The 19,718-nt window shown below is 42.6% G+C and overlaps 1 protein-coding gene across 6 annotated transcripts in view; it reads right to left on the reverse strand.

The window, feature by feature from the left end:
* Positions 1-13,411: 13,411 nt before the first annotated feature.
* SPATA17 (spermatogenesis associated 17) overlaps positions 13,412-19,718 on the reverse strand; it is a 152,378-nt gene continuing 146,071 nt past the window's right edge. For 3 of the 6 annotated variants that reach the window (XR_005455050.1, XR_005455049.1, XR_005455052.1), the window contains one exon: positions 13,577-13,739. The gene's annotated coding sequence lies outside the window, so the exon portion shown is untranslated. Of the gene's footprint in view, positions 13,429-13,576; positions 13,740-19,718 lie in introns of those variants that run through there. The other 3 variants (XR_005455051.1, XM_038761177.1, XM_038761178.1) reach the window with 2 other exon arrangements.

Genomic DNA, 19,718 nt, shown 5'->3' on the forward strand with positions numbered 1-19,718 from the left:
GACAAAAAGAGAAAGCTAAATCGGATTCAATGCCTATACAACCCCTGATATACATTTTAGTCATACCCACAAGCTATTATAAATGATCAAACCAACTTCCTCAGATGCACAGAAAAGGTACTGAGGGTTTAAAACCAAAATACCAGACTTGAAGGTGTTGGGTACCGGGTCAGTAGTGGACAGTACAAACCAGCTGAAAACCAGACCAGTGGCCAGTCTACTTTCTTCCTGTTCTGGTCTCAAAATGCCTTCAGGACAGTAAATTGTTCAGGTATGAAACAGGGTTATACATAATATAGTGTATGTACATATATATATACATATATGCATGTGTGTGTGTGTGTGTGTGTATGGTTTGGTACACACAAACATATATGTACAGAGTATAAGGCTTTTATAAATATACATCTCAATTTCCTCTTAACTTTACCATAGCCAATAACTCAATGCTTCATGACTTTCCTACAATTAAACCTTCGAAAAAAATCATTCTTTGCCAAAGAAAATTGATTCATTCATTCGATCATATTTATTGAATGCTTACTGTGTGCAAAGCACAGTACTTGGCGCTAGGAAGAGTACAATACAGTAATAAACAGTCATATTCCCTGCCTAAATGTGTACTGCACTCAAGAATTAACATGTGTATAAAAAATAATTTACTTTAAATAGTCCAAATAGAATAATAATAGTAATCGTGGTATTTTTTAAGTGCTTATTATGTGCCAGGCACTGTACTAAGTGCTGGGGTAGATACAAAATAATCAGGTTGGACACAGTCTCCTTCCCAAATAGGACTTCCAGTCTTAATCCCCATTTTACAGCTGAGAAAACTGAGGCACAGAGACATTAAGTAACTTGCCCAAGGTCACACAGCAGACAAGCAGGGGAGCCAGGATTAGAACCCAAATCCTCTGATTCCCAGGCCCATGCTCTTTCCACTGGGCCACACTGATTGATATCCATATTAATTCATTCATTCATTCAATCATATTTATTGAGCACTTACTGTGTGCAGAGCACTGTACTAAGCGCTTGGGAAGTACAAGTTGGCAACATATAGAGACGGGCCCTACCCAACAATGGGCTCACAGTCTAGAAGAGGGAGACAGACAACAAAACAAAACATGTAGACAGGTGTCAAAGTCATCAGAACAAATAAAATTAAAGCTATCAACTCTATAGGCTCATAATGGAGTAGCCCTTTCATTTGCACCTATTATAATGGAGAAAGATGCTGTAAAATAATTCCTTGCCTAATGATTGATTAATGTACTTGGAAGCAGATAAATAGGGAGGTTTTCTCTATAAGCTTTAGTGTCAGATTAAAAGGGATATTCAAGAGACGCTCGTAGAAAACAAGGAAAGGATCACCTGGCACATCTACAGAGCTTCGGAAGGCATTTGATCAAATAATATTTGGTGCAAATTATATTCCATGTAACAGTGCTGAGTTTTGGAAGGCTGATTCAGGATATTTAGGCTTCAGGAGAGTAGATAAGTAAAGGAAAGATGAAGGTGAATTGGTGGAGATGAAAATCACTATAGTGTCAACTATATTTAGATCCACCCTCTCAGGGTCGCACCTGGAGTTTTCAGTGCCATTTTTGATTACAGGAGGAGGAGCTTGGCCAGCGGCTAGTGAATGGAATAGAATCTGCTAAAAGTCAAGACTCCCCTGTGCTGGGCTTCAGCGGCAAGGGAGAGAGTTGAGGGCGGAGACTCAAGTTTACTGCGTGGAAGGTGGCAGTGGTAAACCGCTTCTGAATTTTCACCAAGAAAACTTTACGGATACCCTACCAGAACGGTTGCAGAAGGAGGTGGGGCGTTCTGGTTGAGATGTGTCCATGATGTCTCTCTGGGTCGCAGACGACTCGACAGCATAAGACAAGACAATATTTAGATCATATTATTAAGAAAATGAGGTTAAGGATTGAACAAGTAGTTATCTGGAGAAAATCTATTAATTACTGTAGCCTAAGACTTCCAGAAAAGAGTACATCCCGTACCAAATGTGGATTGGATACAGGTGTCTAGTTAGAAACAAATTTAAGCTTAGATACAAAAAGGATCATTTTAATTTCCAGGTTACAAATTCACGCCTAAGATAGAAAGTCTTCCCAATAACTGAAATGTGCTTATGGAGGAGGTAGTGGATTATCCATGTATATCTTTCTACTTCTGGGAGATCATTTTCAAGCCAAAATAAAATAGGTGTGACAATGAAATAATGCACTTTTGAAGCTAGAGTCAGTCATTGGACAGCACTTTCTTCTCTCAGCCAAAGAAGGTTACGATAAAGATTAGTTTTAATCCTTCAAAAGTCCCCTCCCCCAAATACAGTTAATTTTGAGCACCAAAAAATGATAAAGTTCATCCAGACTTAATGACATCTTTCAGATTTATTCCAGTCATTCATTATGCTAAAAAATGGGTAGGGTGGGTTGGTAATGAAAAAGGAGAGATGATTGTAAGGTGTGCTACTGAGTTTATATAGTTTCAAATTTCTGAGCAATTCAACTTAAAACAGTCCCTTTTTTTCTGAATTTCCCAGGTGATAATATTTGCATGAAGGCAGTCTTAAAAGTGAATTATTATAAAATCATGCTCAGAAACTTTTTTATGTATTTCTCTTATCCATTCGTTATTACTATTGGTCAGAAACTTTGTTGGTATGAATAGTTTTTGTTGGAATAAAACAATCCTAAATTCTAACAAAATCAATGAAAATAAGTATTTTGTGGTTTTTTTATGCCAACAAAGGCATGTCCCATCATCAGTGATTGAATGTAAGGCATTTAGATATAACAAGAAATTGAGCCTCCTAATTATGTCTCTCTGATCATTAACAGCTAGCCTGGAACCTCTTTTTCTATTTTGCTCTCAGATGAACAAAAATCTCATTGCAAAGAATTGGCATTTTTGTATTGTGTTTTCAACAAATGGTTTCACAGAAGTGGGATTTTTTTTGTATTTTTTTGTTGAGGGGGGGGGGCAGGTGGGTGTGAAGGTAGGAGCTGTCATGGAAATCTTCAGATTTTCCAACAGTCCTTCCTAAGAGACTCTATTTTATTCCTTCTGAAAAAGGCAGGTTCAGTGGTAGGGTAAAATGGCAATATATGCTGTTTCAAAGAGCAGACATTTAACCATTATGTATATTAATACTGCCAAGGCCAGAGAATGGGTGTTCACTTTTCTTTTCTTTTTTTAACTCTGGCTGTGGTTTGTTACAGTAAATTCTTTCGGAAGCCCAACAGTACAGCTCTACACCAGGAATATAAAGCAGGCTCGCTTCCATAAAACAGCCTACCTTACACCTGCTTTATTTTATTTGTATGTAATGGATGCCCAATAAACCTTGACAGACGCCTCTTTCCCGCATAACATTTCCAAATGCCCAAGATTAGTTTGCAGGGATTCAGAGTCATTTACTTTTCTGACCACGCAGTACCCCCGTCACCAGACTGGCTTGAGAGGGTGACACAACTGAAGATCCTTCTCATCTCAGTGGCCCTTGGGCCTTTCTTTTAGAGAAACAGCAAACACACATGCCAAGTTACATTAAAAGGCAGGCCGTCAGTGCTCCGATGCAACAGTGACAGCCTAGTCTACAGCTTACATTTTTGAGGAGGAGTTTATGTTGGAAAACCACCAGTGGCAAGAACAATTGCCACGTTGACTCGTGTTACTTTCCTTTTCAGAAAAGAGATGAACAAGCTCTTCGTTTCCATCTGTAGATGCATGCCAGCAGTGGTCTGTTTGGAGCAATGCAACATATGCCAGATCCATTGTTGCACTGTGCAGGTGCAGAAGGGAGGGATCGTCAAGCGCTTAGTACAGTGCTCTGCACACAGTAAGCGCTCAATAAATATGATTGAATGAATGAATGGTGGAGTGGGGAGGTGGGTGTGAGGGTAGGGACTGTCATGGAAATCTTTGGATTCTGAAACAGTTCTTCCTGAAGAGGCTCTATCCATTTTTTTCTCTTCTGGTATCATTAGTTATTTTTAATTTTAAAAATCTGACCCTACTAATGCAGGTGCACATAGAGAGCTGCAATTTGGCCCAATCCCTTCTGTTACTACCAATTACTCTAAGAAGCTTTTTGAAAAAAATTCCAGTAACTAGGCATCATATATACTTATATATATAGATAGATAGATAGATATATCTATATCTATATCTATATCTATATCTATATCTATATCTGTATCTAGGCCGCAGGCTCCAAAACCTTAATATCTGCTTTAGTTGTACAGATGTAAATTTTATTGTTAAAATTTTTGGAAGAAAACCTCCCAGACATAACATTAAAAAGTAAATGAATTTCAAGTACTGAATGTGGCTTGTATTCTTTGACCTCAGAAATGAAACAAAAATCTTGAAAAATTTTATAATCACAACGCCAACAGTTGAAGGATAGGACAAATGCCATACACATAATACAATATGTCATTTGAAAATAAGTTCACTTTTTATGTGAGAAGAAAGGATAAGGCTGTATTTTAATATTGTAAATAATTTTTCATGCAAAAGAAATTTCTAAAAAAAGCCCTTTTGTCTCTTTTTGTAACACATCAGTGGTTGTGAAACCAAAATGAACATACTTTTATGAATTGCCAAAAGGTAGTCAGTCATTGACTTCTCTGATTTGCCAAGAGATTTGCCATTTTGGCATTTGTATTCAGATTCCCCAAAGCTGAAAAAGGATCCATTTAAATGGCTTTGAGTTTGCCTTTTTGGGAAACTGAGTTTCAGCTCTCTGCTGTGGTGAGAGCAGGGCTTCATTGTTTCGTTCAACAACTCCAGAGTCCCCTTGTAGGACCTGAGGTTTTGTTTTCCTTTATTAGTTGTGAAATGCACTTCACCTTTGGGAGCTGCCACTGGAGTTCTTAAAGAGTGCAGTCCAGCAGCACTTTCAACCTTGTAACCTCAATTTTTAAGCAGTGTGCTGTGATTTCAGAGGTGGGTTGTTGCATTATTTTCTCCCCCCTTCCGAGTTTAGAAAATGACTTCTAGCAGGTCATTGTAAAGTCAGGATTATTACATAATTGGAAGAAGCTTGTTCAATTTTTTGGTAACCAGGCGATATTATCACGGTATATGTGCGTATGGGGGGTTTTCTTTCCTTCCAACCATTTAAACAAGTGCCCCATGTTGCTTTTAGGGTTCCTGGCACCCATTTCCACTCCAATTTAATGAAGCTGTTAAAGTAGCAAGACTGACAGGTTAATTATCCTTTATAAAAGGGGGACAAATTGAACTGTGTCTTTCCATCATTTTTTGATATATCAAGAAGCTCCTGAGGTGCTCAGATGCCACTCTGGCGAATAGAATGGCTAATCCACTCTGCAATTCCTTCTTGACCCTGGTCTCCCCACCAGGGCCCTGCCATATATTGCGGTTGGTTTTTGTTTCACATTCAACAGATTCCACTTTATTATCAATTCAGAAGGATTTTTTTTTCCCTCTCTCCATATGCTGGCTGACAGCTCCCCTGAAATAACTGATGGCTAAATTTAAACTCTGATGAAAATTAACCCAAGTGTTAAATGCAAACAGGAGCTGGTTGGAAGAGAAAAGAGTTATCATGGTAGATGCCAAACAGTGGAAAATGTGTGTAAATTAATGGAGCCTCACTGGTGACAAGCTGTCAGGCAGTTTGATGGCTCTTGCTAGTGTTATAGTCCCACTGAAGTTGGCCAGAGGGCAGCCCGGACAAGTCCTGCTTTTCAAAAAGACGGCGGGATGCTTGACAGTAACGCTAACTAGATCATCTAAAGTTCATGGTCAAATGAGAGAAGACTTTTTATTTTTTTGCAAAGCTTTGCACAAAACAGAGTTGTACACAGATGGGCTATGAATGAGATTTCAAATTGCGGGTGTAGCACTGTGACCAGGGATTAAAAATGGAAAGTGCTGGAGTTTCCCATCGAGAACAGCAGCCGGATTTATGACAAAGGGAGTATTACAATTTATGACAAAGGGAGTATTACACGCTATACGTTGTATCATTGAGGTAGTTTCTTACCTTGGGTCGGTACCTCTGCTGTACTTAATATGGAGATCACGATATTATGGGGATTAGATCAAGAGTGGTCCTGTTACTTTGAGTGCCTCCCCCTTTGAAATTGGATTAAAGGAAATGGAAATCTGAGCCAAGATGGACGAATTCCCCATCAGCACACTCAGATGACTAGGTGGAAATCCAAGAAACATCCAACAGGTTACGAGGGAACTCTGGAGATAAAGGGGGCAGTGACTGGATTTTTTTGTTTTTTTTTTTAATGGTTTTTGTTAAGCGTTTATTATGTCATCATCATCAATAGTATTTATTGAGCGCTTACTATGTGCAGAGCACTGTACTAAGAGCTTGGGAAGTACAAATTGGCAACATATAGAGACAGTCCCTACCCAACAGTGGGCTCACAGTCTAAAAGTATGTGCCAGGCACTGTACTAAGCACTGGGGTAGATACAAGCTAATCAGTTCAGACACAGTCCACGTCCCGCTTGGAGCTCTCAGTTTTAATCCCCATTTTACAGATGAGGTAACCGAGGCACAGAGAAGTGGGTATTTTTAATTTGAGCAGATCAGAACAGATTTCTAGGTTTCCATCCTAAGACCTGGATGGCATCTGCAGGACTCAAGAGGTTCTGTTTTTGGCCAACATGGTAGGAGGGCATCCAATAGTCAGCGGCTTGGACCTCAGCCTTAGCTTCTGTTTTGTGGGACTCTGACTCCCTTCCACTATCCACATATATCCAGCCGAGAGACTAGTGTTGGACTATTTCCCTGATATATCAGTCAGCTGCCCTACTTCATGGAGACATAGTCACCTTGCTCACTAGGCTAACTCATCTCTTATCCAGTGTCGTGTTCTTGACAGAGTAGGCACTTAATAAATACTATTGATTTATAAATACTATTTAATAATAATAATAATAATGGCATTTATTATTTATTTATTTATTTTACTTGTACATATCTATTCTATTTATTTTATTTTGTTAGTATGGTTTTGTTCTCTGTCTTTATAAATACTATTTATTTATTTTACTTGTACCTATCTATTCTATTTATTTTATTTTGTTAGTATGTTTGGTTTTGTTCTCTGTCTTTATAAATACTATTTATTTATTTTACTTGTACCTATCCATTCTATTTATTTTATTTTGTTAGTATGTTTGGTTTTGTTCTCTGTCTCCCCCTTTTAGACTGTGAGCCCACTGTGGGTAGGGACTGTCTCTATATGTTGCCAACTTGTACTTCCCAAGCGCTTAGTACAGTGCTCTGCACACAGTAAGCTCTCAATAAATACGATTGATTGATTGATTGATGATTGACAAAAGCTCGTTGTCAATTTGATTCTCTTAGACTGTAAGCTCCTAGAGGATAGGGACAGTGGCTGCTTTGATTTAGTTCACTGGGTGCTTACCTCAGCCCCTGGATTCCACAGGCAGTTTCAGGCTTTTTTGATGGCGACGACGAAGATGATGATGAGGACGGCAAAGTATCATGGCACGGGTGGCAAAGAGAAGCAGCGTGGCTCAGTGGAAAAGAACCCGGACTTTGGAGTCAGAGGTCATGGGTTCAAATCCCATCTCCGCCGGTTGTCAGCTGTGTGACTTTGGGCAAGTCACTTAACTTCTCTGGGCCTCAGTTCCCTCATCTGTAAAATGGGGATGAAGACTGTGAGCCCCCGTGGGACAACCTGATCACTTTGTAACCTCCCCAGCGCTTAGAACAGCGATTTGTGCATAGTAAGTGCTTAATAAATACCATCATTATTACTATTATTATCATTTGCCCTGGGGAAGGTGTTTCAGGAATATTACAATGAAGATGTTTCCTGAGCTAAAGTATCTTCCTTGATTAGTCTTTTACTGCACCATGTTGATATTATTTGCCTTCTCTCGCGGCTGGTACCGGACAAACCTCGGTGTGTCCACAACCTGGCCCTTCAGTGGACGAACCGTCTAGCCGAATCTCCTCTCCACTTAGCATGCAGAGTCAATCCGCAGCCATACAAAGGAGTCTTCCACCTGCCTCTGCAGATTCTCTTGCCCTTGGTCTATGGTGCCTCTGAACAATAAGTCCCTGTTAATGTCAAGGTCTTCCACTTGCTTACATGGCACCGAACGGCGTGGCCAGGAGTCTCTCGGTTCACTTTCCTTACCCTTTCGTCCCAGAACCAAGCCTCAGATTGAAAGCCAAGTGTCCCGTCATCTGTCTCGTTCCTCTTTAAAGAGAGGAGCAGAGGCGCTGAAGGGCAAGGGGGTGATCAGGGGGTCTTGGTGGCTGAGAGGCCTCTGGGGAGGGGCTCCGAGCAACTGCCTGAAGCCGCCCTTGGTCTGGGGAAGGAGCCCAGCACGGGTCGGGAGTGATGGAAAGCTGCTGACACCCGGTGGCCCTTCCAGCGGCCTCTGAGGACCAGTCTCCGCGTCAGATTCTGCGCTAATTGGTGCTCTTATTGGCCGCCTCTGCAGGGAGGCCAGTGACTGGCAGAGCTCTGATCTGGCTGGATGTGGTGAGGGGGCTCCCCTGTGACGGAGGGGAGAGGTCCATCGGCGGTGGAGCTGGCTGGACCGGACTGAATTCTCCCTGACACAACCTTGTCCTGTCACTCCTGGGACACTTCGGTTTGCCTGGGCTTTCTCGACGGTGCGTTCGTTTGTGAATTAGAAACCTGGTGTTTACCACGTGATAGCTACTCATCGCCCCACTTATCATTAGGTGAGTTCATATTCTAAGGATTTCAATGTCTCCTGATGCCTATAGGTGGGCAGCATGGCCTAGTAGAAAACTCACAAGCCTGGGAGGTCCAGGACTCCATCACTTGTCTGCCATGTAACCTTGAGCACGGCCCTTAATAATAATAATAATAATAATAATAATAATAATAAGGGCATTTAGTAAGCGCTTACTATGTGCAAAGCACTGTTCTAAGCGCTGGGGAGGTTACAAGGTGATCAGGTTGTCCCACGGGGGGCTCACAGTCTTCATCCCCCTTTTACAGATGAGGGAACTGAGGCCCAGAGAAGTTAAGTGACTTGCCCAAAGTCACACAGCTGACAAGTGGCCGAGGCGGGATTTGAACCTATGTCCTCTGACTCCAAAGCCCGGGCTCTTTCCACTGAGCCACGCTGCTTCTCAACTTAACTTCTTAACTTCTCTGTACCTCAGTTTCCTCAACTTAAAATGGGGGTCCAATACCTGTTCTCCCGCCTACTTAAACTGTAATCTGACCTAATTAATTTGTGTCTACTCCCGAGTATAGAACAGTGCTTGGCACCTAGTAAACGCTTAACAAATACCATAATTATTAGGTGAGTGGCAGTGATTACCTGGGCTTGATTTCATGAAGACTGCATGCAGAAACAGGTGCTGGAAGCTGGAAGAGGCTATAAAGTCTCATCCTAACCCTGCCACTAACTGGCATGATGACCTGGGGTAATTTGAGTCACCCATCAGTGGTAATAATAATAATAATAATAATAATGGCATTTGTTAAGTGCTTACTATGTGTGAAGCACTGTTCTAAGCACTGGGGGAAATACAAGGTGATCAGCTTGTCCCACGAGGGGCTCACAGTCTTAATCCCCATTTTATAGATGAGGGAACTGAGGCACAGAGAAGTTAAGTGACTTACCCAAAGTCACACAGCTGACAATTGGTGGAACCGGGATTTGAACCCATGACCTCTGACTCCCAAGCCCGTACTCTTTCCACTGAGCCATGCTGTTTCTCCATAGTAATAATGATGATAATGATGGCATTTATTAAGTGCTTACTATGTGCAAAGCACTGTTCTAAGCGCTGGGGAGGTTACAAGGTGATCAGGTGGCCCCATGGGGGGCTCACAATCCTAATCCCCATTTTACAGATGAGGTAACTGAGGCACAGAGAAGTGACTTGCCCAAAGTCACACAGCTGACAATTGGTGGAGCTGGGATTTGAACCCATGACCTCTGACTCCAAAGCTTGTGCTCTTTCCACTGAACCACACTGCTTCCCCAATGCAGACCACTGTAATAATAATGATGGCATTTATTAAGCGCTTAGTATGCACAAAGCACTAAGTAGTTGGGAAAGTTCAAAAAAATCAGTGGGCAAAATTCCTGCTCTCAAGGAGCTTACAATTGGTGGAGCCGGGATTTGAACCCATGACCTCTGACTCCAAAGCTTGTGCTCTTTCCACTGAACCACGCTGCTTCCCCAATGCAGACCACTGTAATAATAATGATGACATTTATTAAGCGCTTACTATGCGCAAAGCACTAAGTGGTTGGGAAAGTTCAAAAGAATCAGTGGGCAAAATTCCTGCTCTCAAGGAGCTTACAATCTAGTTGGGGAGAAAGACACTAAAATTACTTCCAGTTAGGAGGAAGAAGGAAAAGGGAGTAAATATTCAGTCAACGATCAGTGGTATTTAGGGAGCACTTATGGTGTGTAAAGAACTATACTAAGTGTTTTGGGGAGTACAATATAGTAGAGTTGGTAGACATGATCCCTGTTCTTACAGAGCTTAAAATCTAATGGGGGAGACAGACATTAAAATAAATTCAGTTAGGGGAAGTGGCCGAGTATGAGGATACGTACATACGTGTTGTGGGACTGTGGTTAGGGTCAAAATCAAAATATTTAAGAAACAGAAATCTAAGTGCATAAGTGATGCCGTGGGAAGGTAGGGAGGTAAGGGGCTAGTCACGGAAGGCCTCTTGGAGGAAATAAGGCTTTAGTAAGCGTTCACTAAAGACCACTGATGGATTGAATGATTGTCCTTTTAGACTGTGAGCCCACTCCTTTTAGACTGTGAGCCCACTGTTGGGTAGGGACTGTCTCTATATGTTGCCAATTTGTACTTCCCAAGCGCTTAGTACAATGCTGTGCACATAGTAAGCGCTCAATAAATACGATTGATGATGATGATTCCTCCTCAACCTGTGTCAAGCAAAGAATCGAGAAGCGGGAAGAAAGAAGCTTACTCTTGCCTCTACAGACCCACAGGGTGAGTTTCGGTAAATAAAATAATGGAAACTAAACAATAATCTGGAGCTGAAAACTTTAAACGGGTTTCTGACTTGGACTATGTTACAGAATGGTGTACACAAACCCGAGATGTTTGCTTAATTACTCTGCTTTCAGAGCAATAAGAGAGGTAGAGGGAGAAGAGGGAGAACGAGGAAGAAGAAGCATAAGTCTCTACTTTTCTGCTTTTCGCACACATTTTTAAGCCTTGATATTTCACAAACATCCAAAGCCTCTCCACGGAGTACGGATGGTAGCTGAATATGTGAACGCGTAGCTAAAAACAAATAGTATCCCCAGAGCGGACGATGCCCTTGCTGAAGGAAGTGTGCACTTGTCATTCTTTCTCCTTGAGACAGGATGAAACACAATTGTGTTCTGAGGCTGGATCATGGGCCAGAATAGATAACATGTTGTATATGTCCCATAAATGCACTTGTTCACTTTTCTTATATTATAGTCATTTAAACACGCAGCTCTAGTGTTTTTCCTTGGGCTATTCACACACACACAACCACACAATTTCACTTGGCCCACACATATGCATATTCATGCACAAACACACATACACACACACACGCTCACAATGTAGGCTTACATTTTGAAGAGGTTGTCTAGTTCCAGAACTGTACCATAGTTCCTCTCCACTGAATGTCTGTCCGAAGGGAGCTCAGAAGGGCTGGGAAAATGACAAGAGATATGTTCGTTCCAGCATGAATGATCTGGAAACTTCTGTAATGAGTGAAATTAGAGTCTGGAGACTTCTTTGGCCCACACTGAAGTCTCCAAGGGACTCCGGAAAAGTTACTTATCTGTGGCTCCATTTTGAGTAACTAATGAGGTAAAATGCTTTGAGAATTTCAATAGAAAAGTGCTCCTTGAACAAGATGGCTGTCCGGACAAGAAAATCATTACAGGCATTCTTTTAGGAGGGTTATAAAGTTCTACATAATGTGTTTGATAACAATAATGTTGACATTTGTTAAGTATTTACTATGTAACAAGTACTGGACTAGATAAAAGATCACAAATGGTCCCTCTCTGACATGGGGTTCACAATTGAAGAGGAAGGGGGAGACAGCATGGCCTAGCAGAAAGCAAGGGCTAGGGAGCCAGAGAAGCTAGAATCTAATCCTGCCTCTGCATTTGCCTGCTGGGTGACCTTGGGTAAGTCACTTCACTTCTCTGTGCCTCAGTTTACTCAACTGTAAAATGGGGATTCGATGCCTGTTCTCCCTCCTGTTTAGACTGTGGGCCCCATGGTGGGACATGGGCTGTGTCTGACCTGATTAATTTGCGTCTAGCCAAGAGCCTAGAACAGTGCTTGGTACCTAGTAAATGCTTAACAAATACCATAATTAGGGAGAATAGGTATCAGCCCCAGTTTACAGATGAGGAAACTGAGACTCAAGGAAGTTAAGTGACTTGCCCAAGGTCACCCAGTAGGCCAGGGGCAGAGTTGGGACTAGAACCTGTGTCTCCTGACTCCTAGATTCATACTCTTTCCGTGAGGCCACAAGACTGTTTTAGGTGTAATGAGATTCCTGATCACCCAGGAACAGGTGAATAATGTGCATTCCTGGATCCATAATTCTGAAACCACCAGACTAGTTCAAAGAGAATGTCTCTTTCTTGCTTTATCTTTATGCGAATATATGATGAAGATTCTCCTCTTGAAATTTTTTTTATTAAAAGATAAACATAAAATTGGGCAATCGTTTCTGGCAACAGCGAATTTGGATTTTGACACTGTGTAGGCCGGAGCTGAGCGATGACACTGGTCTTTCCCTGTTATAATTGCTATCAAAAGACAGTAACAATTAAACTGAATTTAAGAAGCCCGTTTGACCTTAAATAACTGACGGATCGGGTCTAAAGTCTAAAGCACTTCCACGCTGTCCTGAATGCCATCCCTGTTTACGCAGGTAATTGACACTAAACCTCCCTCTAACTAACTACAACAAGCCTTGCTTCTCCATCTTTTTACCTTTCTTGCCATCTGTTCCTGCTGCTCCAGCAGCCTCCCCGCTCTCCTCCCGCCAGGGCCTGTCTAAGCAAAAGGGTATGCGAGTCTCTCATGAGGTAGGCCTCAGGCCCCTCCATCACTCCTAGCCACAAGGAAAGCACCAGCTGTCTGGCTTCATTTGCATTTTCTCTCCAAAATAATGAAATTAGCCATGAGTTTCCTGAGGTGATGCAAGACGCAAATTTAGGCTGTATGTGTCAGTGTGTGATGGGAAGGGAAGGAGAAGGTCACGGTAGTATTTTGACAACGCTCACAGCTTTCGGAGGAAAGGGGACAGATTACCGAAGCAACCGCGGTTTCCAATCTAGAGCTCAGAACAAAGTTGACGTGTTCTCTTTTTGTGTTGAGCCGGAGGTGGGTGTCTTTTCTTTCTGCAACGATAATACCTTGATTGTAGCTAGGACTTTCATTTTCCAAAATGCTTTCACAGCAGACAATGCATTTTAGCCCTGTGAGGTAGGGAGGGGCAGACACTATTATCCCCACTTGTCGATTAGAAGAGTAGCCGTTTTTGAGATCATCCAACAGAAGAGTGGTTTGGTTTATGAGGCTCTTTTATTTAAGCAAACATCCAAAGTGTAAGGAGTAGATCTTTTCGTATTAAATCCTTCCTCTTCATTTGAAAGTGGAGCATTTGGAATGAATGACATTACACTTTGGTGAAGGGAGAGGAAAATTGAACCTGAAGGACGAGAAAACGGAAAGGCAACTTGTAATGTTAAGTAAAACTAAAAAGATGGTGGCCATTATTGAAGCCTTTAATAATAACAATAATAATAATAATAATGACATTTATTAAGCGCTTACTACGTGCCAAGCACTGTTCTAAGCACTGGGGAGGTTACAAGGTGATCAGGTGGTCCCATGGGGGGCTCACAGTCTTAATCCCCATTTTACAGATGAGGGAACTGAGGCACAGAGAAGTTAAGTGACTTGCCCAAAGTCACACAGCTGACCATTGGCGGAGCTGGGATTTGAACCCCTGACCTCTGACTCCAAAGCCCAGGCTCTTTCCACTGAACCACGCTGCTTCTAAAGCACGTTGCTTTATTAGTAGCCCATAGACATTAATCAGTCAATCAACTTATGTTATTTATTGAGTGCTTTCTGTGTTTAGAGCACTGTACTAAATGCTTGGGAGACTACAATATAAAAGAGTTGGTAGACACACTCCCTGCCCACCAGGAGTTGACAGTCTAGAGGGGAAGACAGACATTAATATGAACAGATGAGTTATATATATGTGCATAAGTGGTGTGGAGATGAAGGTGGGGTGAAATAAAGGGAGCAAATCCAAATGCAAGGATGATGCGGAAGGGTATGGGAGAAGAGGAAATGAGGGCAATCAAGTTGTATCAGATTCAGGCTTCCTGCCACATTATTATTGATGGGCATCAGAGGTATTTTCAGTAAAGAGTATGACGTTCAGATTTTCCGAAGCAAAAATGAAGTGAGAGCAGGGCTTCGTTGGGGAGATGAAACTGGTTTGAAATGGATTAGCAGTAATGTTTTAATTGAGTGCTACTGTGTGTAGTGCACTGTACTAAGCAGTTGGGAAGATACAACAGAAGCAAAAGACACACTCCCGATTCCCAAGGAGCCTATGCTGTAACAGAGAAGACTGGCAGGATGACTATGAAATGCAATATCAAAAGGGCCAACTGCCCAGTGAAAGCACATCACAGCAGGAGAACAACCTGGTGCTGCACAGCTTTTTCATTTCTGGGGAAAAAGGACCAGTTCAGGGGGTTCTCTGGGTTAGAAATCAGGTGTGCAAGTCTTGAAAGAGCCGTGATGTTGACATGGGGTTGGCTAATTCTGCCTGCAGTTCCACGCATCTTCTAGAGATAGGTCTCTCTCTTGAGATGCTGCAAACTCGCTGCGGCTCTGTTTTTTGGTCTTGAGCTACGGGCTTAGGTCTTGATGGGTATTTCTGACAGAGTAAATAATTTTAGAAATACCTAACAGATGCACCTGGACATGTGCGCTTGCAAAAGCAACTCCGCACCGCCCTGTCAGTATCAGCGTTGGCTTCGTGCCTCTGTTGGCAGTCAGAGACATTCCCAGAGGCAACTCCAACTGTGCACTTTTATCTAACCTCCTTGGAAAGTTTTTCATTTTGGCCTCTCCTGAAAATCACAGGCTCCGTTTTCGATATTCTTACAGAGGCTTTCCTACCTTTACTGCCTTTTAAACAGAAGCAGCTTGGCCTAGTGGAAAGGGCACGGGGGCCTGGAAGAGGGGCTGGGTTCTAATCCTGGGTCTGTCCATTTTTTTTATATGTACCAGGCATGTACTTAGCACTGGGGGAGATACAAGCTAATCAGGTTGGAATCATCCCCTATACCACATGAGCCTCACAGTCTTAATCCCCATTTTACAGATAAAGTAACTGAGGCACTGAGAAGTGAAGTGACTTGCTCAAGGTCACACAGCAGGCAAGTGGCAGAGCTGGGATTAGGACCTAGGTCCTTCTAACTCCCAGGGCGGTGCTATATCCACTAGACAATCCTGCCAATTACTGTACTCTCCCAAGTGCTTAATACAGTGCTCTGCACCCAGCAAAGCATTCAATAAATTATGATTGATTGACCGATTGACTGCATCTACCCTAGCAGTGCTTGACATGTAGTAAGTGCTTAACAAATACTATCATAGTTTTAAAAACCTACCTATTTTCCCCGGCTCTTTTGCCATCTATAAAGTCCTTCCACGCTCAGACTCTTGGACGTAATGTCCTAGATATTTCAGCACAAACAATGGGGTCACCCTGTTGCTTATTGAGACCCCATCAATCAATCATATTTATGAGCGCTTACTGTGTGCAGAGTCCTGTACTAAGCATTTGGGAGAGTACAATATAACAGAGTTGGTAGATACGTTCCCTGCCCACAATGAGCTGGCAGTTTAGAAGATGTTCTGAGGGAGGAGCCACTGTCCTGACTGAATGTAGGAAGGAGATGGAATTCTCACCTCTCATTCCTGGTCACTCTCCCAAGCTTTTTGGGAATCAGATTTTGCGGTGGTGAGAGGAGCTGGACTATTGCGATTCAGTCCATCTTCTGAGGGATTTATTTCCTTTCAGCCTGCGCACCGGTTGTGAGAAGGTCATGGGTTCTAATCCCATCTCTGCTGCTTGCCTGCTGTGACACTGGGCAAGTCACTTCACTTCTCTGGGCCTCAGTTACCTCATCTGGGGATTAAGACTATGAGCCCCACGTGGATGGCCTGAACACCATGTATCCTCCCCAGTGCTTAGAATGGTGCTTTGCACATAGTAAGCGCTTTACAAATGCCATCATTATTATCATTATTATTATTAACTGCATTCTATCCACTGTGCAGTTCTGCACCTTCAACCAATCGCTCGGGTTGTTGGAGCCCTTACTGTGTGCAGAGCTCTGTATTAAGAATTTGGGAGAGTACCATACCACAGACACATTCTCTGAAATGTCCTCTCCATCCCCCCCCGCCTTACCTCCTTCCCTTCCCCACAGCACCTGTATATATGTTTGTACATATTTATTACTCTATTCATTTATTTATTTTACTTGTACCTATCTATTCTATTTATTTCATTTTGTTAGTATGTTTGGTTTTGTTCTCTGTCTCCCCCTTCTAGACTGTGAGCCCAATGTTGGGTAGGTACTGTCTCTATATGTTGCCAGCTTGTACTTCCCAAGCGCTTAGTACAGTGCTCTGCACACAGTAAGTGCTCAATAAATACGATTGATTGATTGATTGATTGATCTGTTAAATGGAGATTGAGACTGTGAGCCCCACGTGGGATAGGGACTGTGCCCAACCTGATTTGCTTATACCCACTCTAGAGCTTAATACAGTGCCTGGCACATAGTAAGGAGTTAACAAATACCACAGTTATCATTATTATTAGGTCTTTCAATGGGCTACCCAGTACATCGATCATTTGGGTTGTTTATGGAGGGGCTTGGGATGGGGTGGCTACTATTCTCCCTGCTGCCCATTTGGATGCCCCTTTGTCTACTGCTGGCCCTGAGCCCCTTTGGGGACCAAGGATGGTTCAGCTAAAAGACTGTAACTGCATCCAACCCAGTCCCTCTTTGGGGTCTGTAAAGTAGGCATTGGTCCATCTCAGTCTGGGTGCCTTTGGACATGGCATTCAGAACAGGTCCTGGGGTTGCCTGGGTTACCACCTGTCTCCACAGGCTTCCGAAATCCATGAGTCCATGGATGCATTCTGTTTTCCTGTTGCACTCACTAGAGTTCAGCCAGAATGCAGAGTGATCCTGGGGACGTGGAAATCCTACCCCTAAGGCAGATGCACTCAGAATTGGGGGTTGAGTAGTAGTAGTAGTAGCAAAAATTAAAATTAAATAAGGATATTTGTTAAGCGCTTACTATGTGCCAAGCACTGTTCTAAGTGCTGGGATAGATGCAAGGTTATAGTCTTAATCCCCATTTTACAGATGAGGGAACTGAGGCACAGAGAAGTGAAGTGACCTGCCCAAAGTCACACAGCTGACAAGTGTGGCGGAGCTGGGATTAGAACCCATGACCTCTGACTCCCAAGCCCGGGCTCTTTCCACTCAGCCACGCTGCTTCTCTAATAGTAGTAGTAGTAGTACTAATAGTAGCATTTACTGGACACCCACTTAATAATAATAAGTGCTTAAAAATGCACTTCATGCCCAGTGATGGGGTGCATAAAATACAATCAGATCAGACGCTGTCCCTGTTCCACATGGGGCTCAGAGTCTAAGGGGCGAGGGAGAACAGGTATTTAATTCCCACTTTACAGATGAAGAAACTGAGATATTGAGAAGTTAAATGACTTGCTTAAGGCCACACGGCAGGTAATCAGCAGAGCTGGGATTAGAACCCAAGCCTTCTGCCTAGCAGTTCTGTGTTCTTTCAATTAGGTCGCCCTACTTCTCATTTGGTGCAGTGCACTGAACTAGAAACTTGGAAAGCATAGAATAAAGAAGTGACATGTTATTTGTTCAGTTGGGCAAACACTTCTTCACTTCTGAGAACACATAGCTGCCAGACTTGGAGTTACAACGACAGGGTTCATACAGGCTTAATACATTTATAGTTTAACTTCTCCTTCAAAAATCCCCTCCCCTCACAGATAGCTGCAGAGCTACTCTATGAAGTCTGGAGGAGAAATTACACTTACAATTATACTTTAATTCACTGAAGTGACAGTTGGTTTTAATTTCATTCATTTCAAAATTCATTTCAAAAGTGACTTGAGGAATTTGTGGGTTTTGCCCTAAATAATGATATATTCCCCAGATCCAGTTTTGGCCATGATGAAAAGAAATGGTAGCAATCCTCATTGGATCACACTTTAATTTTCTCAAACCCTGGCCTACTTAGTGTTTGAGCTTGAAGTATCCTTGATACTTCATATATCTATAAGGATAATATGTATCTTTAAAACGTGCAGCAGAGCCTGGTACATATATGTACATATGCAAATAATGATAAATCTCTTTTATATCTCTGTGTCCTCACTATTGGTAAATAAGATTGCTTCTTAGCAACTCTTCATGTCTGTCAAAAATCTAGGTGAGACACTTATCAGTCGACCTGGAGCCAAGGTACACACTCATAGAGAAGCAGCGTGGCTCAGTGGAAAGAGCCCGAGCTTGGGAGTCAGAAGTCATGGGTTCTAATCCCGGCTCCACCACTTGTCAGCTGTCTGACCTTGGGCAAGTCACTTCACTTCTCTGTGCCTCAGTTCCCTCATCTGTAAAGTGGGGAGGAAGACTGTGAGCCCCACATGGGACAACCTGATGACCTTGTTATCCCTCCCAGCGCTTAGAACAGTGCTTGGCATATAGTAAGCGCTTAACAAATATCATTATCATTATTATTTCAGCTTCTGTCAATAGCATCTTCTGATCCATTTATACTGGAGTGTGCAGTACTGCAGGTGATTCATACGGGAGCAAACAAGGAACATTTCTGAAATCCTGGAAAACAGTTCACCTTGGGCGATACTGGTTTAAAAGGGAGCTCCTTCAAGGACACTTCTTCTTGATTGTGGATGGAGTTGCCGAGGTCTTCAACTGATTTTCGGGAGAGTCTGAGCATCTAGATGTAGGTGCGGGTGTCACCGCCCATGAGGTTTAGGGTGTGCGGATTCAACACCCCCTTCGCTCATCACAGTTCTCTTCCCTCATCTCTAACTCCTGCTTGGAGAAGCAAATCACGGGGTTCTACCACTTCAACTGAGTTGATTTCTCACCACAAGGCCCGCCTGCTTGCCGACTAGGATTACATGCAACATACCTTCTGAAGTGGGCACCGTGAATCTGCCAATCCCTTTCTACGTAAGAGAGGAGGAAGGTACAAAAATTCAGAGGGGCCTAGGAAAATTGACCTGACATATCCTGCTGTGACACCACGGCAGTTGAAGAAAGCCTGTCATTTGACTGTCAACCTTTGACCCTTCCCAGACATATTTTGAAGTGATGGGCATGCTGTATCTCTGCCTCCTTTCCGCTCTGCATGTCTGTCCTTGATGTCAGTCAAGAGTAGTTAACTGGCACCTATGGAGTCTTAAAAAAAAACTCCACAAAATATCAGTAATGACTTCAGTTAGTAAGTCTAGCTCTCGTCAAGTAATGACTTTTTGACATAAGGTATTGTTTACCTAGGCAACGTTGTC

Source organism: Tachyglossus aculeatus, chromosome 19, assembly GCF_015852505.1.
Source record: "Tachyglossus aculeatus isolate mTacAcu1 chromosome 19, mTacAcu1.pri, whole genome shotgun sequence".
Lineage (NCBI taxonomy): Eukaryota > Metazoa > Chordata > Mammalia > Monotremata > Tachyglossidae > Tachyglossus > Tachyglossus aculeatus.